Genomic DNA, 20,389 nt, shown 5'->3' with positions numbered 1-20,389 from the left:
TAAAAATCTTTTTTTTTTCTTAAGATTTTGTAAAATAAAACACTAGTTAAGAACAATTCACTTTATTTTATGAATAGGACCATTATTTCTGTTTATATTGTCTTTATATTTATTTATTTTGATGCTCTATTAATTATCTAATCGCCTCTAGTTTGAGGCATGTTTGATTAATTTTAAATAATTAAAATCTATGCATTAATATTTATGAAAAATATGTTGAGCAATATAATAGTAATCTGTTATAATTTCTCTTAAGCTTTTTTTCAATCTCATTTATCTTTTATTTTTGCATTCATTAAAAGTCATTAGATATTGTAATTATGAATTAAATTGTTTTAATCGAATTAAAGACATTCTTTATTAATTTGTATCAATACCAATTATTTATAGTAGTAGTTCTTTAATTATTTTTGTCTTATACTATTTATAATTTCCTAAGCTACTCATTTATTTCGGATTATCAAAATTATGAATTTTATACTTGCGTAGCTGCGTCACTATAACTCTATGAACACAAGTATTATTTTGGTTCTAAAGTTTATATTTTTTAATATTTTATTTATTGTATTAACACAAACTAAATGTTATGGAATTTATCTAACTATATCTACGATCAGATGATAATTTAATAGTTTAATGGTCGATTTAATCATTTTTTATAAGTTCTGGAATGATTATTTTTAGTAAAATAATCCATTTTGTTAATACTTGTGTTCATATAGTTTTTTTTTTGCTTTTGTGAATTATTTTTGGTACCCTAGGACAGGGGCGTGACCCTAGGACAGGATAGGGTGGTAAAGGGAATAATTACCCCTCCCAGAAAAAAAAATATAAATAAAATAAAAATAATTACAATTCCAAGTTTATTTTTTTTTTCACGATTACTAAAAAACTTTTTAGCAAAAATTTCATTCAAATCTACTAGTTTACTTAAATATTCCAATTATTCCTCCCAGATCCAGTCTATAGATGCGCCACTGGCCTAGGGACAGATGTTTTTTCATGACTGATCAATTTTTATCATTATAAAATATTTTTTTTTTCAAACGTCACAAAGTATTAATTTTTGCGACGTGATTGACAATATAAAAAAATATTTTAATGCCTAGGCATAAAAATACGAAAAAATATATTATTAAACTCACATTAAGTGTCAAATTTAACTAGCGTGATCATAGTTTCTCGATATATAATTACTTACTTTTAAATGTTTTTATTTTATTTGCGTCGTTCTTTGTGTTTAAATCAATTATTTGTGACGTTTGAAAAAAATAGTATGTTCTATTCGGAGTAAAAATGACTTTTTGTGCCTCGTCTGTAACATCGAACGTACAGCGTCGCCACAAAAAGTATCATTTTTACTCCAAATAAATCGATATACCTACTATTTTGTATTGTTTTATGTCATGTGTAATATAGTCTATCCAGTGAGAGGATCCCTGACAATGACAGTTGTGTGTGTCATTTTAATTAACAGGCAAATTGTATTTTCTGTCATTTTTAAGAATGTCATCTGTCAAACTCTTTTTCGGCTCGTTGAACAGGCTATATAACGTAAGCTATTTTGTATATATTTGTAATAATAATAATAATGTAATAATTGTAAAACAGCGAAATGGAACAAATTCGATTATAAATAAATAGGAATATGTCGTAAAAAACGCTTGCCCACGTGGACTGACATTTTTAGTTGCGCATTTTATTCAACAAAGATTTTTATACAGGGTTTGTCATGAAACAGTCGCTAATACTAATTTTTTATTGTATATTCTGATAAATCTAGCGCATCTGTCATAACATAATACAAATTAACTTAACAATTTTATTTTATTTGTTACATACAACATTGTTGTTTGTCCTAATTTTAAACAAAAATTATACTACTTATTTATATTTTTTTCTATTTTTTTGTAAATAAATAAAAAATAAAAAGTTTTTGGTCAAGTTTTAATTTTAAATTAGCAAACATGTCATAAGCTCTCAATTGTTACAGTTATTGGTATAAACATGTTTAATGTTTTACCCTGTATATTAGGATTGTATTAAATAGCACTTTTATTTCAGAGATTATCACACATGCTTTTTAATTTTACAGTGTAAAAATGTTGTAAGTTGTCAATTTTGTTAATGTTATTGGTATAAAATGTATGTTTTTAAAATGGGACACCCTGTATATTAAAAGTAAATATGATAGCAGATTTTTTTACATCAAAAATATATTACACTTTCTTTTATTTTTAACAGAGACAGAGTATATCCATATTATATCTAAATATATTCTAACATTGCCTAGCGCATTCGCCATAATATAAACTAAGTGACACTATTTAATTATTTTTTTAAATAATATTTATTATCGCATTTATTCCATATTCGTTTGTCTTGCTCGAAAAGTTCTGTAATTATCTAGAAGTACATGGGGCACCATCTGTTTGTTATAACGCTTCTTTTTTAATATTTTGTCTGTGATATTTCAACTTAAAAACTTTGTGTTTGACGTTAAAATTATTTGCTAACGCTTCTTAAATATAAAGTCGGATAAAAATTTAATCATTATTATTTTTTTACTGATTAAATATCTCATTTTGTATACAGATTGATTTAACGTTAATTATTTAAATATTATAATCATTCTTATTTCAGTTTAGAGTATTTTTTTTGGCTAACGCATTTTTCTTTGAGTACTTAATATTTTTAGCTTATTGTTACTATTATTACTTACCTTATTGTTTCGTAATATAAAATTTAGATCGTTGTAAAATATTACAAATTACCTCATTAGAATAACAATAAAACACAGAGTTAATAAAAAATATATATATATATTTATTTATTTTTTCATCTAATAATAAAGTACAGTATAATTAATATAAAATTATATGTTGTTAATCAATATATGGATGCTACATGTATGTACATCTAATTGTTTTACGCAGTTTTTTTCTAATATTTGTTTTGTATTTATGTAAAACTTTAGTGTCGCACATTTTTTAATGTTGCAATTTGTTTTTATATGTAATATAATAAATATAAGGTGTTTTTTTTCAGTACAAATATTTAATTAAATAACTTAATTTGCAAAGTAAGGTAATTATAATATTATTGGTTTTGTTGTTCTAATTTTTAGAAGTTTTTAATTATGCTATAAGAAGAAAAAAAGATAAAACACTCCTCAATTTGATTGAATACACCTAATATTGATTATAAATAGTATTAATTGATGTGTCCCACATGCTGTGGTTATCAAACTTTTAATTAAAAAATATTTCGGGGATTTGTAATTTAAGATGATTTGTTGGTTGCCTATATTTTCTTAAAAATCTTTTTGAAACCTCCAACAACTATTAGACGCATTTATAATTCTTTTTTTGCTTTTGTTAAACAAATGTAATATATTTTTATAAATTTTATATGTTAATTTACATATACTGTATACAGGGTGACCCAGTATACCGAAAAATCTTTAAATCAAGTTAACATCTTTTTCCTCATTCTTTCTTGCAAACTGTTTTAATAGATATTACACGGTGATTCTACTATAATTTTACACTTAATGTTGCAGTTTTTTAAATGGGAAAGTTTATATTTTGTTTGCTCTGTAGATTTACTATAGAAATTTTCAAATTTTAAATAACATCACTATTATTTTGTTTTTTAAATTGAAGTATATAGTGTCTTTTTCAAAACTATATGTATTTATTTTATTTAGAAAATTGGACAATACAAGTTTTAAAAATGTCTGAAAATCTATGTCGTGCTTCTATATCAAATCTAATTGAAGTCAAAAATAATTTTTAACTTTATTATCCAACGATATAAAGTCTAAAAAATAACTCAGTTTAAATTAATAGTAAAATCTTAAACAAAAATGGTACAAAAAGTATGAGCTCTATAAATTATTATAGATATTTTTTTTTTAGTTTTAAGGAAAAACTACAACATTAGTGCAAAAATATTTTTGTATCACCCTGTACATGTGTAAAAATATTTTCAACATGTGCGCTACCATTGGCCACATTTGTAAAATAAATTGGAGTGAAAATCGCAAACAGAAAAATTTATATTAGGTCTTTTTAATATACCGGGTCGCCCTGTATTTCGATATAGGCTTTTTGTCTAATTGGCATAGACCTATGGTATAGACAGTGTTGATAACCACAGTAAAAAAATATACAGGGTCCTGCAACAAAGCGTCTTAAGTTAATTTTAAGTGCAGACCATAAACGTGCACTAGGTCGTATTTCAGGAAATTATGTTCAGTTGTATAGGGTGTCTGAAAAAAGTGTGGATGTATAATGGCCCTCTTTTACACGTTTTTAAGTTTTTACACTAAACTTGTTTTGATAGTTCAAGAGAAATAAGTACATAAAATATAGATGCAGGTTTTTCAGAGACATTTAGTGCGATAAAAAATTAAGTTATACCATTTTTTGGAATAATTCTGATCGTCTTTTGTTTATTTTTATTTCACTCTCTGGCGATTTAGGTAAAACCTTACATGTCCTACATTTAAAGTTTTCTTCTACCTTCAATAGGGAAACTTGCTGATATCGCACTAAATATTTCTGAAAACTCTGTACATATACCGTATGATAAAAAAAACGGCGTCCAGTTGGCTGGGAAATGAACATCGATATTTCTCATATAATTAACAGCCATCGCTGACGCGGTTTTTTTTCGATCATATTGTATTTTGCAGCCATTTTCTAAAAAAATTAAAAATACAAGGCTTGAAATAGAAACAATGCTTGGTATTTACTACAGGTGGTCTGTACTAACGATTATAAATGTTATAACTATACAGGGTGCTCAACGTTTAATATGAAGGTGGTTAAAAACATACAGTAATTTTTCTTGGGTTTTTTTAACAGTAAAATACAGGGCAAAAAACTATTAGGTGAAAAAGTCGTGTCAATATTTCAGTGCGTTCCTTTTAAAAAATAAGAAATTTTAGCAAGTTCGGCATCGAATTTTGAACCCCCTGTACAATGTACGACTACGATATTCATGATAAAGTTAGTGTGAACCAACTGTAAACACTGAGTATAGTTTTAACTTCAAGGCGTCAATTTGTAGGTTTTTAGTTATTTTTTAAAATATATTGTAAATATATATATTTTTATTGGTTAGTTTATTTCCCTGGAACTATCAAAACTTCTGCAGTGATAAGAAAGCAATACTTTACACTCGCACTTTTTTTAGATATCCTGTATACAAGTGAATATATTTTCGTGAAATATGTTCCAGCAAGAGCGTAGCTAAGGGTGGGCAGAGCGTAAGCTAGAGATTAAAAAATTGCCTTAAGGGTAAAGTTTTCGAGAAATTTGCAGAAAAAAAGAGGATTTTGTTTTACTGCGCCTTCGACTGGCGACGCTCTTCTCTTGTATTCAGTAAGATCTCTTCAACGTGTTAGGGAAAATTTTGACAGGCGATATCCAAAAAACGACAGAAAGTACAATTTACTTGTAGATTAAAATGGCTCACATAACTGTCACTGCCATGTACCCTCTCGTTGGACAAACTATACACAGTTTAAGTCTGCACTTAATGCGTCTGTGCAATAAAATCCTTAAGTTCTGGAATAAACGACCTCTATCGATGCTCGGCGTACTGTTTGTTGCTGGCCCTGTATAGTTATTCCATTTAGTTAGTGGGTTTTTTGGCTTATTCGTAAAAAAACTTCCGATTTTTACGAACATGAGTTACATTTGCTAGCCCATTTAGTATTCTTGATACGGGGCGAATTTGAAAATGTGGCAATGTCAGACCCCCTCGTATCGCAGTTATTTATATTTTTATGATTTTTTCGATGAATCCAGTGATCTTATTAGTTTCTATTTTTGAAATTTTGACCAATGTTTATTTTTAATTGGGACAACCTGTATATTACGAAATTAATTCGAATTAATTTTAAAAGCTTATTAAAAATAGATGACACTGTGTCATTAAAAATTACTTTGAGAAGCTTGTAAAAAGATTCCCTTGCAAATATACAGGGTGTCCCATTGTGTCCAAAACAAAGTAAACATTGGTCAATACTTTGTCTATAAAATTCTTAAAAGAAAAACTAAATAAGCCTCTGGGTTCTACGTAAATAGTTTTATAAAAATGCCTTTATCTTTTTGACATATCAGGCTAGTGAGATACGAGGGGTGTCTGAAATGCAACATTTTTATTTTATCATCTTTAGATGGAAACTGCGAGGGCTATGTTGGTTTCACTTAAATGTAACTCAAGTTTGTAGAAACTGTTAGCTCCTATTAATAAGTCAAAAAACCCTCAATTGCAACTAAAATGGATACTCCTGAGGCATGTACAGAGTGTCCCATTTTGGTTGCAATTGAAGATATCTCGCTCATAAGCAACCTTGAGCTAAATAGTCATGGCCTTCTTAGACCTTAGTTTAGGAGACTATGACTAAAGGTTTGTACACGGTCCAAGTGCGATGTAAATACTCTTGTATATAGGCACTTTTCATCATCCAGTATAAAATAAATAATCATTGTTTAAATCCATCCTTCTCGAATCCATGTTATGTAGTAATTTATTATAAATAAATAAACCTATCGAAATGAAAATAATTGTTTTTTTTAACTTGTGCATGTGGCGCCCTCTGGTGGTAATGCCCGGAACTAAAAATGATAGCAGCGCCCTCTGGTGTTAATGCCCGGAACTAAAAAAAAATGTTGGTAGCGCCCTCTGGTGTTAATGCCCGGAACTAAAAAAAATGCTGGTAGCGCCCTCTGATGTTAATGCCCGGAATTAAAAAAAAAATGCTGGTGGCGCCCTCTGGTGTTAATGCCCGGAACTAAAAAATGGTAGTAGCGCCCTCTGGTGTTAATGCCCGGAACTAAAAAATGTTGGTAGCACCCTCTGGTGTTAATGCCCGGAACTAAAAAAAATGCTGGTAGCGCCCTCTGGTGTTAATGCCCGGAACTTAAGTGCATATGTTTAGTTCGGTACATTGACACTAGGGGGCACCACATAAACTAGTGTGCTTAATAAATTGTTTACTATGAAAAAAAAACAAATATTAAATTCATTATTTTGCGTATATTTGGTACATAAAATTTACATTAAAGAGAGAGGAATAAGGTATTAAAATTTACATTAAAGAATTAGGTATTTTTGACAGCATGTTCTAAGAACACGCTGTAAGTTTTTTGCAGCAAGTTCTAAAGCCTGGTTGACTTGGACTAAGTTATACTGATGCTGCCATAAAAGTATATTTATGTGGATGGTGTGCGCGCCTCACTTGTAAGCTGATTCTATTTTATCAAAGTCGAATTGGAAAGCTTTGTAGGATGATATGAAGCTTTCCAACTCGACTTGGATAAAACAGTTGATACGATACAAACAGCGTACAAGTGAGATGCGCGCAGCATCCATAAACTACACTTATATGGCAGCACTTGGTCTAAGTACACTTAGACCGCGTCAACCCGCCTTAGTGCGGCGTTACACTATGCGTTTCAGCAGCAACGTGTAAACCGGCCTTTAGAACGCGCTGCCTCTTCCGGCAAGTTCTAAGAAATAAGAACTTGCTGTAAGTTTCTTACAGCGAGTTCGAAAAACGTGCTGCTACAGGAAAATAAACAACAAATAAGATTTATCGCAAAAATAAGGCGTCAGCGTTGGCTTGAAAATGGCAATCGATGATGTTTTATATAAAAATAAAATGTCATCAACCCAAAAATCAAATGTCATCAACCCAAAACTCTAACGCCGTTAACTCTAACGCTACGCTCCAAACTACATATTTTGATTAGTAAAGATTGAATCTTGCGGTTTGTGTAAATTTGAGTTACTTTTAAGCGAAATCAACATAGCCTTCTTAATTTCCATGCTACAGGACGATAAGAAGAATAAGAAGACTGCATTTCATACACCCCTCGTATATCGTTAGCATAACATGTAGACGAATCGTTAAAATAGAAACTTTTATGTAGAATCCGCGGGCTTATTTTTTATCTATTAAGACCATGTTTAGTTAATTTTTAAATAAGACATCCTGTATATTTGATAAGAACTAAAAAGATCATTTGAATGGATTAATCAACGCCGTTCAAAAATATACAGTAAAGAAAACAAAGAAAAAACATATAATCATATGACAGTCAAGGGGCAGCATTGTGTGCATGGCAAATATTTAGGAGGCTAATATAAAATGAATTTTTGGAAGCTTGTAAAAAGACAAATTAATTTCTAGATAAATACACATGAAGCGTCCTATTTAAAAAAAAACTAAACAATGGTCGATATTTCACAAATAGAAATATTAAGAAGAAAACTAAGACACTGGATTCCACATAAAGTATAAAGCTAAGCATATACAGGAGCGGAGAGCAGAACAGCGAAAACAGACACACAAGCTCCTTACTACAGTTCATACAAATTAATCTCGTGTGTTTCTTTTCCCCGTTTTGATTTCCGCTAGAGTATGTGCTTACCAGAAGAAATAATTCAACTTCTTATCAGAAAACTGAGATACGCAGGGTAGAAAAAAAAATTGCATTTTTAGTAACATCCTGTAGCAGGAAAACAAAGTAGGCCGCGAGAATTTTGCTTGGCACATTAAATTTTACAAAGAAGTAGTAAGGGTCTTTATTAATAAAGCGAAAAATACCACATTTGCTACAAAAATGGGACACTCTGTATATTATTAGCTTTTATTTCATTTCGCTTTTAAAAAGGTTTAGGTTTATTTTTTGGCCTAAAAAAGAAACTATTTTTTTTAGTCCAGTGTTTATACCACTGCTAATTATAAAGCCTGTTAAATATTGGACAAAGTAAATTGCTAACCTGTACAGGGTGTATCAATTTCATTCGTTCGTGCTTTAGGGAGTTTCTAGCTTATGAACGCAGATAGAGAAAAAGTTGAGATTTTCGCAATAGTTGGCTTGGTTTTTTTTTTAAATTTGAAAATATGAACATATTTTTTTAAGATAAAAACATTTGCTTTGAAAAGAACGTTACACTGAATTATGTTTTTACATTTACAATAAGTTTTTATATCTGAATACAAGGGACGGTTAAAAGCATTTATCAAAATCACCCTGTAGTTCAAAAACTAAGAAGGTTATAACATGTGATTTAAAAAAAGAAAAAAAAATACGTCAAAGGCGTCTGGGGAATGACAATCGATGATAATTTTGCCGAGGTGAATCTCTAGACGTCATTTAGTAAAATTTTACATAAAACTTCAATATTAACACTAATTATAGAAAGAATAAAAAAGGATAGAACGGTTCTAGACACACAAATCTATTTTCAAAAAATATTTTTACCCTGTAATTTTAAGCTGCCGTTCATCACGCCGTTTTTTTTCGACCGTAGGGTATTTTATAAAAAATTAGTAGCCACTGCGAAAACCGCTTCTTCCTATCTCCGTTCATAAAGGAGAAACACTATAAAACATGAGATACCCATGTTAAACGGGTTCGTCATTTCCACATTTAGTTGCAATTAAGGGCTTTCTCGCTTATTAGTAAAGAATACTAAATGTCGAACTCGTTACTTAAATGAACTTATTATTTTTTTCTTGAAAGCAAAGAAACAGTACACAAAATTGTCATGGCCTTCTTAGTTTCCATGATACAATGTGCTGCAGTTTTACACACACCTCATATTATATCAGTAGTCTGAAAAAAAAAAAATAAAAACAGATTCATATACTTAGAACATATTAGTTGGAACCAGAGGCATAAGAATAAGTTTTTTCTTAATATTTTCATCACACACCCTGTATACTTGTCAAAAAAATAATCTTCGTCTTTCACAAGCTTTCAAAATATATGTAACAGTATATTTTAGTTAAAAGCTGCAGAATTAATAATTTTAAATAATACAAATAAAAATTTACATAGGACCATGCCAAAACAATGCTGCTATTTATTATCTTTTAATTGGCGAAACCAATTTTGATCTATTTAATTTTTAAATGAAAAGTTTAAACAATAAAGAACTAAAAATACAAATACTAAGAACAATGACATAGGATATAAAAAAAATTTGTTTTAAACTCTTTCACGACTAATTAAAAACTGTGACTTATGGTGGCTTGTGAGAAGATACGTTAATTTCCTGACAAATATACGGGCTGCCCCATTAATAGAAACTAAAACATTGGTCGATATTTAAAAAAAAACTATTTAAAGAAATTAAAAAAGCAGTTCAATAGCAATATGTTTTAAAATTTATTGATAAGTTGTCAGACTACTGAAATAGGAACTAACATTTTCAAAATCACCCTGTATCATAGAAACTAAAAGGGGACCGTGACAATTTTATTTTTCATAAAAATCAAGTTTATAAAAATCGCAATGTCCTATCCTTACTAATGAGCGAGAAAACTCAATTGGACAGTCTGTACAACATTATTGATTGATAAACCTTTCCTAGCAAGCGCCAATACTTTCAATAAAGCACACAAAGTGGAAATGATAAAATGCCGGAAAATATTACTCATGAGAAAGTGACAAATACCATTCACATGAGTATACCAAACATTGCGTTATAATTTAGAGCATAGCCGTTAGTTTTTCCTTGATTACAATTTAAATAAACATTTTAACAATGGAAGTTTTTACAAGGTTTGTTGTTTATTTTCCATTTAAACTAATATAAAATTAAAAATTGCATAAATTAATTAATCGCTCATCGCATGAATTAAAATTATACAAAAAAAATTGAAGTGAATAGTTGATAAATAAATAAAAAACATATTAAATAACAAGGTAAACTTCTAGTTAACTGAAATTTTAAATGGCTTTATTATGTGCTCTAATATTACCGGCATATTTTGTAATAAAAAGATTGAAGTGAAAATCTCAAATAAAAACTATTTAACACTGAGCCACCCTGTAGTAATTTAAACGATTTTTTTTAGAAAGCAATAAACAAATATATTAATTATTCTACAAATTTTAACTTTTAAGTTGTTTGAATGAGTAAGAATCGATTAGGCAACCAGTTATACTAAAATTTAAAGAAATTGAGATAACTATTTTCAGATGATTTTTCTATGTAAAATGAGCTTTATATCATTAATTTACGCAATTTTCTACTGGAGTACAGTGGTGGATTAATCATTACACAATTACAAATCTTAATCCCATCACTGACTAAATATCTTAAAGATTCCTAAACTACAGTTTACAGCCTTAAAATTAGTTCAGATAATTGATAAGTGCTTAAATAAATTATTCCAGAAAAAGCTTGCCAGATGCATACAAAACAACAGTATCAGCTCATAAGAATGTTATTTAATGTAATTTATTTGTGTCGAGTAATTTGAATTAGGTAGTAATTACTTAAGTATCATTTTTTTAATATATTCTACTTTTAAATATCTGGATATATTTAATTTCTAAATATTCACAATGCCACAATTTTGTTATTTATAAAGTATATTATTATAACATTAAGGGTGTTTTATTTAAATAGCAGAGAAAGACATTATATTATATTTAGTTACCAACAATTAATTTATAATGTATTTTAGTATAATTTGTTTTGATCTTCTGTTATATAAAATATTTTCAATTAAAAAAAATACGACTTTATAAATTTGTGAAAGTTTTAAAAATGTACAGGAAAAATCTAAAATAACAATAGAATTAAAATTTGAATAACATTTCATTTAAATACTACCAATATAAAGCAAAAATATTACTACGAACTGGCTTTAAAATATGGTCTACTGTAACCCGTACGTTTTATAAAAAAAATTCAGGGAAAATCTCAAACTGAAGACTTAACATGATTATTTTTGGAACTCAAGAGTGGCCTAATACTCTGGTAATATAAATTATTCATTTTTACCTACTAAAAAAAGATTCTTAATTAGCTGATTAATAATTATTAGACACGACAAAAAAATATTTAAAATGAAAAAAGAAACGACTGTAAACGTACTGCTCGGAATCTCTAAAACGCTTACAAAATATAGATGTATACAAAACATTTTTATAACAAAAATACAGCAATACGTCACAATAATATATAGAAAACAGATAATAACATTTGTACAGAAATAGTACAATATTATCAATAAAAATAGCGTCGGCGATGGCTATGAAATGAAGAATTTTCCGAATTTTTAATAAAGCACTTTTTAAACGTAGCATAATAACACAAATAATCTAAGCAATTAGATTAATTGTAGGAATCTAGAGTTTTATTTCTATTTAATTTTATTGACTATAAAAATACATAATAAGCGTTCACGTGTTGTGCGAAATATTAAAACAATAATATAAATAATACCGTACTATATGATCGAAAAAAAATAGCGTCAGCGATGACTATGAAATGAAGATCGCTGTCATTTTATATGTAAATTTATGGCAAATGTACTCAATCGTTATTTCCCAGCCAACTGGACGCCGTTTTTTTCGATCATACGGTATATTGTTTTATTAGAAGTAAAAATGATAGTTTATGCGGCGAGACTGTACGTTCGACAGTACAGACAAGACACTAAACATAATTTTTACTCCGAATAGAACATGTTCTTTTTTCAAACGTCACAAATAATGTTTTAAACAATTTCAAACGTTGCAAAAAATATAAAAATATTTAAAAGTAATATGTTTTGTAAGTAATTATATATCGAGAAACTAACTTACAATCTTTGTTGTCATCATGTCGCAAAAATTAATAGTTTTGTAACGTTTGAAAAAAAAGATATTGTATTGAAATACTTTAATGATATCTCTTTGATAATAATAGGGATCTTCAAATTTATTTTGCTTAATAAATGTTATAAAGTAATATTTATTTTCAACAAAAAATATTTAGAAATATTTCCTATTACAGATAGCAAAGGTAAGCTATAATAGATCACTATTATTAACAAAATATTAAAAACAATATTTATAAAATTCTAATACACCAAACAACATACAAAATTGGTATTAAAATAAATCTTTTTGTGACACTAAAGTGGAATGAAATCTATGCCAAAAGATTTTAAATGTTAAAGGACCAACTGAAAAAAGATATGCCACATATAAAACTAGAATTATTATTTTTGTGTAAAAATGTGTTTTATCTTAAAATTATATATTTAACAGATATATCTACGACTGTTAATTTTTATATTATGACTTAAGATATTTCAATTGATCCTACAATAAATATATTATATACCCTAGGAGACCATTTTCATATGTAAAATTCATAAATTTTAGGAGATAAAGTTTGAGTAGAGGTCTAATAGATATGTTAAATAAATATGACAAGATAGAGACATTTTAAATACTAAAATTGAGAGAAAAAATACTACTGGAAATAAGACTTTTTTAAATAATAAGAACATTACCACAACATTACATAAGAATCGATTAGGCAACCAGTAATACTTAAGGTTAAAATTCATGTATTTATTTTCAATTGAACTCTTCTAAAATAATTAATTTATGCAATTTTGATTGGATTACAGTGGTATACTAACTAGTACATACATAAAAAAACATTGCATTTAAAAAAACACAATTTTAGTATAAATATACTTGAATCGCACAGTATATCTACGAAAAATAATTTCAAAATGTGTGCTCACAATATATTTGTTAAAAAAATTGAAATGAAAATATTAAAAAGAAAAATATTTTTATAAGGAATGTATCTTTTATGAAAATATTAATAAAAAAAGTTTTTGCTCTTGTAAAGACGTTCTGAGGACAGACTGTATATAAAGATGATTCTGCACATAAAAAAGAAAGCAATGCATGAAGTGCATTGCTCTTTGTGCTCAAAAAACAAACTTTATCACTAAAATTTAAGACAAAATAGATATAAACATAAATGTTTTTAAATCATATAAATTGATTTAAAACATCGGTGTTAGGGTACCAATATTAATTATCAAAAGCAAAAAAAAACTATATGAACACAAGTGTCCAAAATTGATTTAGTAAAAAAAAATATTTCCGAAAAAATAAACACTAATAAATCATATCTACTGTCTTGACATTAGTATTCAATAATCACATTTAATTTTTATGAAAAAATATTAAATTGACCATTAACCATTAAATTATCATCCGGTTGAAGATATAGTTAGTTAAATTCTATAAAATTTAGTTTTGCGTTAATACAATAAATGAAATATTAAAAAACATAAACTTTAAAACCAAAATAATACTTGTGTTCATAGGGCTATAATAGTGACGCAGCTGCGCAAGTATAAAAATTATAATTTTGATAATCTGGAATAAACTTAGAGAAGCTTAGGAAAATATAAATAATACAAGATAAAAATAAATTGGAAATGATACTGTAGCCTATAGATTGCTTTTTAATTCTTTTAAAAAATACCTTTGACGAAATCCAGAATACAAATTATAGTTATTTAATAATAATTTAATGACTGAACTAATGGAAGTAAATATAAGATAGGCGAGATTGAAAAAGTTCTATAGCTCTATAGAAAAAGCAATTGCTTCTCTTTATTCATCAGGCCTAATGGTCCTATTCATAAAATAAAGTGTATTGCTCTGAACTAGTGTTTTACATTGCAAAAGCTTAAGAAAAAAAAAGGTTTCTATCCAGATTATCAAAATTTTACAAAAAATTAACATTAAAATGACGCCAGAGATAATTATATAGTAAGAGGATAAAAACCACTAAACAAATTTATTGAAACAATAACACTATTAATGAAGCTAACGAACCTTGGTGAGGCATTGAGGAGTATTGAGTTTTTGTGATGAGTGAAAGAGGAAAGTGAGGAGTAGGAGCAACTGCTGATATCCATTGTTAAGAAAATGCAGAGATATCTAAAAAATAAAATAAAAATAATATTAAAAAAAGGAATATAACGATCTATACCATTAACTCCTATAAGTTAATGTCTATAATGTAAAAATTAAAATAAATATATTTTTATTAATGCAATAACTATGTTTTTTAAACTAATAATTTGTATATACCCTATGAGAAAAAAAAACAGCATTATAGTGGCTTTTGAAATAACAATTATTTCTGCCAGGTAGACCACAATATATCATTTATAAAAAATTTATAAAAATTAAAGAATGAAATGTTAAAAAAATTCAAAGCTCATATTTTTTTAAATTAAGGTTTTCGCCTTTGAATAATAATTGGTATGTTTGAAACCTTTTTCCTTTTTTCATTTAAATATTATTTTTGACAAGTTTTTATATCAATTTTTAATAAATGACATATAGGAATAGACGTTGATCTCAGAGACCTAATATTATTGATGATAACTTACCATTGATAAAGGACTGCGACCACTTTTCAACAGCTATTAAGTACAGTCCTAAATGGTCTTTCTGAGTCTTTTCCTGTAAGTTTCATTCCATTTTAAACATTTTTTATGTCCACCATAATATTTGCAGATAGTACGGCTTGTGGATTTCCAACAGCAATTGTCCCAGCGTAAACCTAAAATTCCAAAAAAATATTAAGTAAATTTTTATTATACTAATTTCGGAAGATTTCTGAAAACAAGATTAATAAAAACAAAACAAAAAAGATTTATTAAAATATGTATACATATATTTATTGCGTTTATTCTAGAGGGAACATTAATATATCGTCAAGGTGTGTGTGACGAGTTCTGTAATTTTAAACCAAACAGTTTTGAATAGCGAATGTTGACAATTTGGCGAAGGATTTTTTTTAAATAGTTAATTGTGTGTTGTAATCAGCAATAAATTGTGTGTATATAGTGCGAAAATAAATCCTCTAAGTATTTTTATCGTGACTTTAAATTAGTGGACCAACAGAATCCCTAACAATATGCAACCAGTAATACAGTTTCAGCATTTTATTTTGTCCTGCCTATTTTTAATAGTTGTTGACTTTTCTAATATTGGAACAAAAGCCCTTGTATATATTTAAAAAAAATTCAAGCTGTCCAATGAAATTAAAGATAGATAAATAACTTACCATTGATGAAGAACTGGACCCCCTCTAACAGCTATTAACAATCTATTAAGTAACAGCAGTTCAAAATGGTTTTCCTTGATTTCTTCTGCACAAGAGTTTCTCTCTCTCATTTCATTTAAATCTCTTTTATGACCACCATACATATTATTTGCAGCTAGTATGTCTTATCGGTTTCTAATAGCAATTGTCCTATCGTATGCCTAAATAAAAAAAAAATATTAGATAATTTTTTATTATAGGAATTTTCGAAGCTATCAGAAAACAGACAATAACATAAATTATGTTAATATTTAGAACTATGTAACATAACAAATAATAGACATTTCTTTATATTAATTTGAATAAGTTATAAAGAGTTGTATAAAATTAAAAAAAAAACTTTTATTGATAACTTCAGGAATGATATAAAAAATTGTAAAATTCCTTGATAAGAAAATAAAACATTATTATAATGAGTTACTAATAATCCAAAAAATAAATATCTAATTTACTAGATATATAGAAAAAGAAAAAAATAATATTTAGTAAAAACTCATAAATTTATTGCGTTATTTTGGTGATAACTTTAATAATTTTGAAATAAACTTAAAGATATGCAACCAATAAAACACTGTTAGCATTGTATTTTTTTCCACTTCAACTGGCCATAACTTTTTATTTTTTTGAGCTCTAATATTAATTAAAAAAAAACAATTATATTAGTTTTCCAGTCAAGTTTTAATACGGTTTTATTATGATAAATGTCAAACACTCTCAAGTAAATGCCCTATAAATTAAAAAAATAAATAAATAAACATAATAATTTTGGTGTATTTTTTATTAACTTTTGATAAAACTATTACAAAGAAAGGGCACGAGTGTCTTTCAGAAATTAAAAAATGTGCCATCTAATATATTTTTAATGTATTGGGTCATCCATTTAAAAAAATACACATTAAAACTTGAGTTAAAACTTAATAATTTCTTTTTTTTCAATGAATGTTCTAGCTTCTAAAATAAAAAAAGTTAAAACCTGTTAAAATTTAGGGCAAAATAAAATGTGTAACACTGTACAAACTGCAGAGTATGATGAATATTCTGCAAAATTTAATCATTTTACAAAATTTTGAAGCTTATCAATGCCATTTTATGACAATACATACAGGGTATTTCACGTAACTAGTCCATTAAAAGTGTTTTAAAACGAAATTTAGTCCAAATTAAACTAGTTACAGGACTTAGAAAAATATATACCGTGAAAAACTTTTAATGAACCAGTTGTATGAAAATCTCTGTATATAAAATGATTAAAATAACTTACCATTATTAAAAGGTAAGAGATGTCGAGCCCAACCCTGGTTCTATTAACTTTACATCCTGAAATGACTGACATTGTTCTGTATCCAATCAAATATTTTCCTTCAAAGCTGCAACTTGTTCGTTGAGTTGTAACAGTAGCTGTCAAAATGTCCTTTACCATCAATTTCTTCAGCTCTCTAAAAGCACAAAAGAAATTAAAATATAAAAAATTTAAATAGGTAATAAAAAGAAATTATGACGTCAGTTTGTTCATACTAAATTTATCATAATTTTCAACCTTGTCAAAGAAATTTAATAAAAAAAAATTAAATAAATAAATGAGACGTCTAAATGCAAAACCCGACAAGTGACCCATTTTGGAAAATTGAAATGTATAGACCATTTAATTCCTTATTTAGAATTATTTTTGTTAAAGATATTTTCAAGAAATAATACACCAGATAAATTCAGTCAGGTAGATTTATTATTCTTTCTACTATTCATAACGTTTTAAATAACTTTTAGTGTATTTTGTAAAATTGATTTCAATGGACTTGTCAGGTTTTGCATTTAGAGACGCCTGAGATAACTTACCATTGATGAAGGACTGCATCCACTCTAACCGCTATTAAGTACAGTTCTAAATGGACTTTCTGAGTCTTCTTCTGCAAGTTTCATTCCATTTAAAGCTTTTTGATGTCCGCCATAATATATTATTTGCAATTAGTACTACTTGTTGACTTCTAACAGCAATTGTCCCATTGTTTACCTAAAATTCAAAAAAAGTATTAAGTAATTTTATAATGAATCAATTTTTAAAGATTTTTAAAAACGAAAAAAAAAAAAATTAATATTTAGAACTTGTTTAGAACTATGTAAAATCATAAATATACGGCTATTATACCAATTTAAATAAGTCACAAACAATAAAAATCTTAAATAGACTCTAATAAAAAATAATTATAATTTTTATATTAATATTTGCGGTTTTAACGACCGAAAAAAATATAAATAAGGTATCTGCTGTACTAAAAATATCAAAATAAAATAAATCAACTTATATTTATTATACCGTAATTTTATTGTGCCTATCTTATTGGAAACTTTAATAATTATGAAAACCAGATTTAAAAACTGCATTTTTTTCCAAGATCGCTATATGCAACCAGTAATACAGTGTATTTTATTTTGTCCTGCCTTTAATAATCCATTTTATTATTGTTTTAGTTAAAAAAAAACAGTAAAAAATAGAGCATGTTAATATTGGACCAAAAGAGCTTAAATATGATGGAAAATTTAATATTTTAATAAGATTTTTAAATTTTATAAGAATAAGTTGAGAGGCATAACTTACCATTATTAAAAAGCAACAGGTGTTGAAGTCAATCCAGTAAATGGCATTTTTCTGTGTCCATTAAAGATTTTCCATTAAAACTGGAACTTGGACTGGAAACAGCTGTCAAAACGTCCATTAATACCAATTTGTATTGCTTACTAAAAATACAAAAAATAAATAAGTAAATTTTTATAGTCAGTTTCTTCACACATTTTGGAATAAAAAATGTTGTTTTTTTTAATATGTTAGGTAGATATTAAAAAAATAAACGCAATAGTAACTCTTTAAAATATTTCAAATATTCATAGATTTTTACAAAAAGAAAACATACTAAATAAAATTAAAATTGTCTGATAAATTTGTAAATATCTACAAAGATTGAAAAAAAAATATATTAATATATTTTCAATCTCAAACTTACTTTATTTCGAATTTAAAGCCTACAATTTTGTAGTTAAATACATAAATTGTAACCTTAAAAATAAAAAAATAAAAATAACGTACCATTTTCACAGCGCAACAGTAATGAAGGCCAATCAATCCAAATACTATTGATTGTATCTTAAAATTGTCATGGGTGGGTAAGATTTTCAGTATCATTTTATTCAAAAAATTCCTTGGCATTCCTCCAACTTATGTACAGTAGTAACTCATTTGCAGATTTGTAACAGCAACTGTTAACGCCCAGTACATCATTCGAACAGATATCTAAAAATAAAAAAATAAACAAATATTAATAAGTATATTAATTTGTATCAATGTAGAAAATTAAAATAAATAAGAAAACATTGTAATATCAATATAGATAGGCAAAATACAAAATTAAGTTGATTTGAGTAAAAAAATTCTCCTAATAAATTTAAAATTAAATATTGCACCTAAAGTTATTGAAATATACACATTATAGTGTAAAATATGTCCTAACTTCCACGCTTTCCAAAAACTTTAATAGGAAAGAAAATAATGTGAAAAAAACTTACCATTTTTGAGAGATATCTGCGTTGCTGAAGTCAATTTAATGTCCTGTATCTACTGTAGAATAAATTGGTCATCTGTGAGCCTTTTCCCAGTTTAAATTATGTCAAAACTTCTTTGGTGTTTCTAATAATTCATCCAAGTTGTTATAACAGCTGCCATTCTACATTTACCCCAATAGATATGCTTGTATAATACATAAATAAATGAAACTTGACGTCCAAGATACCAATAACATCTATAAAAAAATAAAAAGTTGTGATAAGTATTTATTTTTTGTAACTAGATGAAAAAAATTACCTTAATACAGTTGCTCCAAATTTCATTCAAAAAACTTCCGTTACAGCGAACAAAGTCCTCCTCCTTTCCTCAAACATCTATCTCCTTTCCTTCTATTTCAAAGCAATCCTCTTCCATCTTCTCTGTCCTCTTCTATTTTCCATGTCTCACCAATTCTTATTCAACTACTTATATAACTAACTTATACAAATTTCAGGCGTCTTACAAACATTTTTTAAAAAGGGGGAAAAGGGATATAATGCTACAACAAACGACTACGCTAGCGCACCTACCTAAAAAAAGAAAAACCCTTTTTTAGTCAAAGAAGATGATAAATATAAAGTTATATAAATTTACCTGATGGCATCTAGAGGATGGCTCTAATCCTGCTGTTGTTCCCCAGAAAAATTCATTCCAAAGCAGTTTAGTACTAAAAAGATTTATGCAGGAACAAACTGAATTTAATTTTAGTAACAAAAATAAATTACTAATACTTTAATTCTCACTATAATGTAAAATTACATTATTTACTAATTTACGTTTAATTAAAAATCACTATTAAAAAAATTAAATAATATTATCAATTTTAAAATAAGACGA

At 27.2% G+C, this 20,389-nt stretch overlaps 1 long non-coding RNA gene across 2 annotated transcripts; it reads right to left on the bottom strand.

The window, feature by feature from the left end:
- Nucleotides 1-13,167: 13,167 nt before the first annotated feature.
- Nucleotides 13,168-20,307, bottom strand: LOC115885441. 2 transcript variants are annotated; one of them, XR_004050729.1, is made up of 10 exons: nt 20,147-20,307; nt 19,811-20,082; nt 19,516-19,748; nt 19,040-19,243; nt 18,554-18,693; nt 17,794-17,968; nt 17,222-17,396; nt 15,922-16,121; nt 15,242-15,414; nt 13,168-14,783 (listed from the first exon to the last, which is right to left on the bottom strand). It is a non-coding gene; the product is annotated as an uncharacterized LOC115885441 (long non-coding RNA). The 2 variants fall into 2 exon arrangements; XR_004050730.1 differs by lacking the exon at nt 17,222-17,396.
- Between the last annotated feature and the right edge of the window lie 82 nt (nt 20,308-20,389).

Source organism: Sitophilus oryzae, unplaced genomic scaffold (assembly GCF_002938485.1).
Source record: "Sitophilus oryzae breed Bouriz unplaced genomic scaffold, Soryzae_2.0 scaffold_381_pilon_pilon, whole genome shotgun sequence".
Taxonomy (NCBI): Eukaryota; Metazoa; Arthropoda; class Insecta; order Coleoptera; family Curculionidae; genus Sitophilus; species Sitophilus oryzae.
The sequence above is the reverse complement of the archived record's forward strand: the minus strand, read 5'-3'. Positions and strand labels throughout refer to the sequence as shown.